The sequence below is a fragment of the Phocoena phocoena genome, chromosome 4, assembly GCF_963924675.1.
Source record: "Phocoena phocoena chromosome 4, mPhoPho1.1, whole genome shotgun sequence".
Classification (NCBI taxonomy): Eukaryota; Metazoa; Chordata; class Mammalia; order Artiodactyla; family Phocoenidae; genus Phocoena; species Phocoena phocoena.
The window spans coordinates 58,579,102-58,588,258 of record NC_089222.1 but is presented as its reverse complement, the minus strand read 5'-3'; the positions used below and the strand labels follow the sequence as shown (position 1 = coordinate 58,588,258).

The 9,157-nt window shown below is 41.3% G+C and overlaps 1 pseudogene; it reads left to right on the top strand.

Moving 5' to 3' along the window:
* The first annotated feature begins 226 nt into the window (after positions 1–226).
* On the top strand, positions 227–716 carry LOC136122662 (large ribosomal subunit protein uL5-like; annotated as a pseudogene).
* The last annotated feature ends 8,441 nt before the right edge of the window (positions 717–9,157 follow it).

Genomic DNA, 9,157 nt, shown 5'->3' with positions numbered 1-9,157 from the left:
AATGAGAAAACAAGCCACAGATGGGAAGACAATGTTTGCAAAAGACATCTCTGATAAAAGACTGTTATCCAAAATATACAAAGAACCTTTAGAATTCAACAGTAAAAAAAAAAAACTTGATTAAGGAATGGGCAAAAGTCCTGAACAGACACCTCACCAAAGAAGATGCACAGATACTCTTCCCATTCTCCACCAAGACTCAGGATCAGAGTGAAAAGGAGAGCCTATGCGGGAACTTTGCATGTGTAAGCTTTGCCTCAACATCTGTGTGGGGCAGAGTGGAGACTGACTGAGCCGGGCAGCCTCAGGGCTGGAGCGGCTCACCAGCTGGACCTCTGTGTTCTCCAAAGCTAGATACACCATCAGGTCCTTTGGCATCAGGAGAAATGAAAAGATTGCCATCCATTGTGAGGCCAAGGCAGAAGAAATCCTGGAGAGAAGTCTAAAGGCATGAAGTATGAGTTAAGAAAGAAAGAATTGCTCAGATACTGGAAACTTTGGTTTTGGGATCCAGATACACATCAATCTGGGGATCAAATGTGACCCAAGCACTGGTATCTATGGTCTGGACTTCTGTGTGGTGTTGGGTAGGCCAGGTTTCAGCATCACAGAAGTGAAGAACAGGTTGCATTGAGGCCAAACACAGAATCAGCAAATAGGAGGCCATGTGCTGGTTCTAGCAGAAGTATGATGGGATCATCCTTCCTGGCAAATAAATTCCCGTTTCTATCCAAAGGCCAATAAAGTACACCTGAAACTAATTTAATATAAAATGTCAAATATATATCAATGAAAAAAATTTAAGTAAAACAGAAGCCAATAAAATGTTTTCAGTAAAAAAGAAGGGATATGCAGATGGCAAATAAGCATAGGAAAAGATGGATGCTCAACATCATAGATCATTAGGGAATTGGAAATTAAAATGAGATATCACGGGCTTCCCTGGTGGCGCAGTGGTTGAGAGTCCACCTGCCGATGCAGGGGACACGGGTTCGTGCCCCGGTCCGGGAAGATCCCACATGCCGCGGAGCGGCTGGGCCTGTAAGCCATGGCTGCTGGGCCTGTGTGTCCGGAGTCTGTGCTCTGCAACTGGAGAGGCCACAACAGTGAGAGGCCCGCATACCGCAAAAAAAAAAAAATAATAAAATAAGATATCACTACACGTCCATTAGAATGGACAAAATCCAAAACACTGACAACGCCAAGTACTAGCAGGGATGTGGAGTAACAGGCACTCTCATTCATTGCTGGTGGGAATGCAAAATGGTACAGCCAACTTCCAGAGATGGTTTGGCAGTTTTTTAAAAAATTAAACATAGTCTTACCATATGATGCAGCAATTGTGCTCCTTAGTATTTACCCAAATGAGTTGAAATTTATGTCCACGCAAAACTTGCACACAGGTGTTCATTGCAGCTTTATTCATAATTGCCAAAACTTGGACGCAACTAAGATGTCCTTCATTGGGTAAATGGGTAAATACACTGTGGCACATCTGGACAATGGAATATTCTTCAGCACTTAAAAAAAAAAAAAAGAGCTATAAGCCATGAAAAGATGTAGAAGAACCTTAAATGCATATCACTAAGTGAAAGTACCCCATCTGAAGTGACAATATCCTATATGATTGCAAATATATTACATTTTGGAAAAGGCTGAACTATGGAGATAATGAAAGGATCGGTGGTTGCCAGGGAAGAGTGGAGAGGGAGAGATGAATAGGTAGAACATAGAGGATTTTTAGGGCAGTGAAACTGCTCCGTATTATACTATAATAGTGGATACATGCCACTACACATTTGTCATGGAATATAAAATACCAAGAGTGAACCCTAATATAAGCTATGGCCTTCAGTGACAAGTAGGTTCATTGATGATAACAAATTTACCACTCTTGTTCATGATGTTGATAATGGGGGAAACCATGCATGTTGGGGGGGAAGGGGGGTATATGGGAACTTTCTGTACTTTCTTCTCAATTTTGCTATGAAACTAAAACTACTCTAAAAGTAAAGTCTATTAAAAATAATATGTGTGGAGACCCTGGGGAAAAATGGACCATAAATCTAGAAAACCTGTCCCACTAAACTCTGAAAGTAATCAGAACCCTGAAAAACCCTAGTTTGGTTCTCTTATAAAAAATGCAATATGGGGCTGCCCCGGTGGCGCAGTGGTTGAGGGTCCACCTGCCGATGCAGGGGACACGGGCTCGTGCCCCAGTCCGGGAAGATCCCACATGCCGCGGAGTGGCTGGGCCCGTGAGCCATGGTCTCTGAGCCTGCGCGTCTGGAGCCTGTGCTCCACAACGGGAGAGGCCACAACAGTGAGAGGCCCGCGTACCGCAAAAAGAAAAAAAAAAGATTTACTAGTGACAAACACTTTAATGGGCTTGGCAGTTGTTGTGAGACAGAACACCTAAGCTAATAGTGGAACTGTATTTTGCTTAAATTAAAGACTCAAAGATGCTCTTTTCAGATCTCCGAGTCCTTAAAAAGTTTATGAAGAGTGTTTGTAAAAGGGAAGATTGCTTGTGCTCATCTTAAAGCCATTTAGTGCCTGTATGAGCCTGAGAATCCTAAGTCCTCGGGATGATCTATAATGCATGGAGTGTATGCTCTCAGCAGTGTTTTTCCTCTTTTCTTGACGTCAGTTGCCATTTGTAAGTGTTGCCAGGGTAATGACATCTAAAGACAGGCCTACAAGAAAGGACAGCATACTTATTTTTTCTCTTTTAGCATCAAATATATTTAAAATTCATAACACATTCAGTTTGATGAAATTCTACTTCACAGAGAACCAAATTTCAAAGTACAGAAAAGAACTCTCCCACTCCCCCCACTACCGCCCACCAACCTGCCCTTGTCTTTGCAACTCTGCTCTTAATGACTGGAGTTGTTCGAAACATACTGTTATATATGCCACGGGTTTTTTTCTGGGGAAAAAATTGTGAGGAGGTGCTGGCTGTATTTTATAAAATAATTTTTGGTAAAGTCAACAGAAAGACCTAGTTTACCTCAAAGGCAGGCATGGGAAAAATTGGAATCTGTTTAAAAAGGGAATATTTCAGGTTCCTTGGAAAGAATGTGGCTTTTGAAAATTAATTAAGAAATAATACTTGGGGTTATCAGTCAACATGGTTAATTGATATATTTCTAATGGGATAGGTTTGTCACATCACACTAATTCTAAGTTTTATATCAGTAAAAGGGTTTTACAACTTTACACATTGACAAATATATTTTTATTTTGGCAGCAATAAATAAAGCATCACGTGTTGAGGAGGAACTCATCACAGTTAAGCTGAATTTCATTCTGTTTTGAAATGAAGTCAACCTAATATTAGAAAATTGCATTCTGGCATGAGCCTCAATATTCTATTTCTGTTGGTGGCTCATTCATTTCAAAATAAGTACTTACTGTTGTAAACTCTTAAGTGTGTATCTTTTGGCATTATTGAAATTCATTTATTTACCTTTCAAACGAAGTTCAAACCATTAAACAGAAGTCGTTTTCTAAGGAAATCCTTTGCAAGATACAGAAATCTTTTTATGCTTGAATAAACATTTTAAAATGTTTTATATGAGATACAGGGACTTCTTGTTATTGAGCACGCTTGCCCTCTAGGATGCCAACTGTAGAGAGTCAGAAACACATCTGTGCTCAAACACCCTTAGATTCTCTTAATAACCCATTGTGAATTTGATGATCGAGTATATTTACCTTTTTTTGCGACAATTTCTATTTTCAGCCTGAACCACTCCTTGGCAAAAGATTCCATAAACTTAGTACCAAGTGTGTAAGATTGTATTTAATAATATACCTCTCTTTATGCATCTTAGAATTGTAAGATTCAAGCTTCAAATCATGTGCCCACCCCCTTTTTTTTTTTTTTCGGTACGCGGGCCTCTCACTGTTGTGGCCTCTCCCGTTGCGGAGCACAGGCTCTGGATGTGCAGCCTCAGCAGCCATGGCTCACGGGCCCAGCCGCTCCGCTGCATGTGGGATCTTCCTGGACCGGGGCACGAACCCGTGTCCCCTGCATCGGCAGGCAGACTCTCAACCACTGCGCCACAAGGGAAGCCCACGTGCCCTTTTGCTATGAAGTTTGATGGAAAATTCTGTGTCCACTCCTTTCCTAATTTCATGGGATGAGATCATACCACTTTCCTGAGTCTCCACTAGAGGCCCAGGACTCAAAAGTCTAAAATCCTGGAGATCATTCTCTCTCCTTGGGTTATTTTGGAACTTCCCCAGCTCCATGATGACTTCCTTGAGAGTGATCAGCATTTCACATGAATGTGCAAATGGATTTTAGTTTGATCCTTAAAACAAATGAACAGATTAATAGATGCTGAATGGTAACATCTTCATGGGGTGAAGAAATTGCTGGTGCAAGAAACGGGTGGGGAGGAGAAAATTACGATTCAAAATACCCACTGGGTTGTGTTGGCTTTCTCAAATTTTCTGAGCCTCTGTTTTGCTTGAATTTTTTTTTTTTTTTTTTTTTTTTTTTTTTAAACATCTTTATTGGGGTATAATTGCTTTACAATGGTGTGTTAGTTTCTGCTTTACAACAAAGTGAATCAGCTATACATATACATATGTTCCCATATGTCTTCCCTCTTGCGTCTCCCTTCCTCCCACTCTCCCCATCCCACCCTTCCAGGCTGTCACAAAGCACCGAGCTAATATCCCTGTGCCTTGCGGCTGCTTCCCCCCAGCTATCTACCTTACTACGTTTGTTAGTGTGTATATGTCCATGACTCTCTCTCGCCCTGTCAAAACTCACCCTTCCCCCTCCCCATATCCTTAAGTCCGTTCTCCAGTAGGTCTGCGTCTTTATTCCTATCTTACCCCTAGGTTCTTCATGACATTTTTTTCCCTTAAATTCCATATATATGTGTTAGCATACGGTATTTGTCTTTTTCTTTCTGACTTACTTCACTCTGTATGACAGATTCTAGGTCTATCCATCTCATTACAAATAGCTCAATTTCATTTCTTTTTAAGGCTGAGTAATATTCCATTGTGTATATGTGCCACATCTTCTTTATCCATTCATCCGATGATGGGCGCTTAGGTTGTTTCCATGTCCTGGTTATTGTAAATAGAGCTGCAATGAACATTTTGGTACATGACTCTCTTTGAATTTTGGTTTTCTCAGGGTATATGCCAAGTAGTGGGATTGCTGGGTCATATGGTAATTCTATTTGTAGTTTTTTAAGGAACCTCCATACTGTTCTCCACAGTGGCTGAACCAATTCACATTCCCACCAGCAGTGCAAGAGTGTCCCCTTTTCTCCACACCCTCTCCAGCATTTATTGTTTCTAGATTTTTTGATGATGGCCATTCTGACTGGTGTGAGATGATATCTCATTGTAGTTTTGATTTGCATTTCTCTAATGATTAATGATGTTGAGCATTCTTTCATGTGTTTGTTGGCATTCTGTATATCTTCTTTGGAGAAATGTCTATTTAGGTCTTCTGCCCATTTTTGGATGGGGTTGTTTGTTTTTTTGTTATTGAGCTGCATGAGCTGCTTGTAAATTTTGGAGATTAATCCTTTGTCAGTTGCTTCATTTGCAAATGTTTTCTCCCATTCTGAGGGTTGTCTTTTGGTCTTGGTTATGGTTTCCTTTGCTGTGCAAAAGCTTTGAAGTTTCATTAGGTCCCATTTGTTTATTTTTGTTTTTATTTCCATTACTCTAGGAGGTGGGTCAGAAAGGATCTTGCTGTGATTTATGTCATAGAGTGTTCTTCCTATTTTGCTTGAATTTTAAGGGTAAGAGACATCTATTAGTGAATCCCTTATAAGCAACCTTATGACAGTTCATCAGTCATTGAGTCCCTGCTTTGGTGTCTTGCACTGCTCTGGAATGTTACAGAATTTGTGCCTTCCTGTGACTTTCCCAAGTATCAACCTTCAGAGACTATGTAAAGAAAACCAGTATGACCCTCTGATGCAGGCACAATCTGTTCTTCCCTAAGCTCCTATTCCTCACAGATTCTCTGGCTCTGGGTTCTTTTTTCTGGCTCTCCTTCTTGCAGTGACATTCTTAGACCTCCTACCGGTCTTCACCAACACCAGCTCTGTGCTGCCTGGTTTGCTTAATTCTGGCAGGCTGCACCCACTGAGACAGCCTCGCCCCACTAGCTCCGGCCTCAGGGACCCACCCTGGCTCACCTTCCTCCTCCACTCACAGACTTCCCACCAAAGGAAAGGGATTAGACATGTTAACTTTTTCCAGACAGATTTAAAATGCACAGGGGGAGTCACTGAGCAGAGCTCACAGAGCGTTCATACTGGGAAGCAACAGAGTTGAGAGCTGTGTGACCCTGGGCAAATTACCTAACGATTCTAAAGCTGTTTTCTCTTCAGTAAAATAGAGATGACAATGTTTACTTCACTGTGTTATTGGAGGGAATTAAATAAGATAATGTACAGAAAGAGCCTTATGCATAGTAGTCTTTTTAAAAGATGGTAGCCAAAAAAATTAAAAATAAATAAAATAAAAAGATGGTAGCCATTATTACTTTGAGATTATTTCTGAATTATTGTGTGTAATATTTGTGTGGAAGTCTGAGCCTAGGCTTAAAAACAACAACAACAGCACAAGTTTGGCCATAGAATTTTAAAGTGAAAATGAAGAAATGGCCCATAACTGCTGTATTTATTTAAGCTTCTAATTTTTTTTTTTTTTGCGGTACGCGGGCCTCTCACTGTGTGGCCTCTCCCATTGCAGAGCACAGGCTCTGGACGCGCAGGCTCAGCGGCCATGGCTCACGGGCCCAGCCACTCCGTGGCATGTGGGATCTTCCCGGACCGGGGCACGAACCCGTGTCCCCTGCATCGGCAGGCGGACTCTCAACCACTGTGCCACCAGGTAAGCCCAAGCTTCTAATTTTTATGCATGCTTGTTCAACTAGCATATATTAAATCTTTCGATTTGCCAGGTGTTATGCGGGCAATAGGTAGCTGAGTAGATATTCCTCTCCTCCAGGGATTTGCAATCTAGCTGAGAAGACAAACATGTAAATAACCATCTAGTGACATGTGACAAATATTGAAAGCGTCATTGCTGTGAGAAGCCCTTGACTCTGCCTGGAAAGGACTGGGAAGACCACATCCACGTTCTCAGTTCCCTGTAGAAGCAGCCGGGCAAAGAGGAAAGCTTTCCCACTGTTGTGCTAGCCAGGGTTGAAAACTGGTGGCCTGCGGACTCTATCAGGGCTGCAAATTTCTTTTGTTTCGTCCATACAGGGTCTTAAAACCAAGAATATATTACATAAGAGTCCAGAATTACGGATTTTCCAAAAAATTACAAGATGTGACCTGGCAATTCTGGACTGTAATCAACCAGATCCAGACTAGCTGCTTTGTTTTATAACCAAAGCTCTTGACTCATCTGTCTGCCCTACCCGGCCTCTGTAGGCATTTGTGATTTCAACCTTCCAACAGACACACCTGGGTCCAAATTCCAGCTTTACCACTAATTGTATTGCCTTCAACAGCTGACCATCAGTTACCTGTCTGTTAAATGGGATCGATAATACCACCTTTGCTTTTTTTAGAAAGTGGATTCTAGAAGAGCATGGATTGGACCAGAGCCTTTCAAAACATAAAACAACAAACACTATGCTGTACACCTGAAACTAGTAGAATACTGTAAATCAACTCTACTCCAATTAAAAAAAAGACAACAATCCAATACAGCAATCACTAGTCAGGTGTGACTATTTAAATTTAAATCAAATCAAATAAAATTCAGCTCCTCAATCACACTAATCACATTTCAAGTGCTCACTAGCCATATGTGGCCTGTGGCTACCTTACTGGACAGTACAGTTGCAGAGCAGTTCCATCATCATAGAAAGTTTCATCGGATAGTGCTGTAGACAGCATTGCCCAATAAATCCACCTGAGGTTATCCAATTGTCTGGGGGATCTAATTTTGTTTGACCTACTGTGTTTTACAGATTAGGGTTCCAAGTCTTTGGAAGTAGATGTTAATGTCTAGAAGATTGTTAAGTTGCAAATTATTTTTGTCCTACAGAGATAAACAATTTATGTCCAGTGGAAAAGAACCCTAAAGGTTTTGGTTTTATTGCTCTGTAGGACATTAGTCAGTCTTCTCTATCTTTCTTTGCAATCTTATCTAGGATTCTTTTCTTCCAGTGGTGAGACACACACACACACACACACACACGTGCGTGCCCACACGTACAATCTCCTCTCCTCCCCTCTGAACCATCTATTTCTCTCATAAATGAGGTAAGCAAATCTTGGACATTATATATTTGTATGGAGATCATGTTTCTAACTTTTAAAAATGTGTACTATTTAAATTTACACTTTGGGCAAACTATGTAGCCTGCAAAGCCTCACTGAGGAATACTTTCTAAAACAGAGACTTTCCTCATAGGGTTCTTAAGAATTAAATGGGATAATGAATATAAAACATTTAATGCAGCTCTTGGCATGTAAAAATTGCTAAATAAATGTTAGGCTTTATGATTATTATTTAAGAACTCTTTATCTTAAAGCGTTCTTAAATAATAATCAGCGTGTTTCTAGATATCTAAGCATATCAATTCCTACTTTCAGGTAGCTCCAATCAAATGCTGGAAGTCCCAAATACATTCTGGGCACAAGGCCTGTATCTCCCAACTTTGGCATCACTCTATCTGCACTCAGTACCTTTTCATCCTTTCTGCAGCAATGGGAGAAATTTCCCGGCCAACATCTGGCTTCAAATTGTGAGAGAAAGTCTTCCAGGCTGAGAACCACTAAAAACCCTCCCCTCCAGGCGCCGTGCTCTCTTCTCCCTCCCCCCTCCTCTACCCCTTCCTGCCAGCCCAAGTCCTGGATTCCACCCTTCCTGCCTGGCACCATAAATGCTCCCTCCTGCTGCTGCCTGCCGTCACTCAGGCTTAACTCTTTAAGTGCTAAAGACCCTTTTCCCAGAACGATGTGCAAATTTACAACATTCTTATCTTTTGGGATGGAGAATTGTTCACAGAATTCCCCTTTCCTTTCCCCAAAGCCTTCTTACCCATTCTACAGTATCCATTTGTATCAATCGTATATAAAATTAAATTTTTGGGGCTTCCCTGGTGGCGCAGTGGTCGAGAGTCTGCCTGCCGATGCAGGAGACA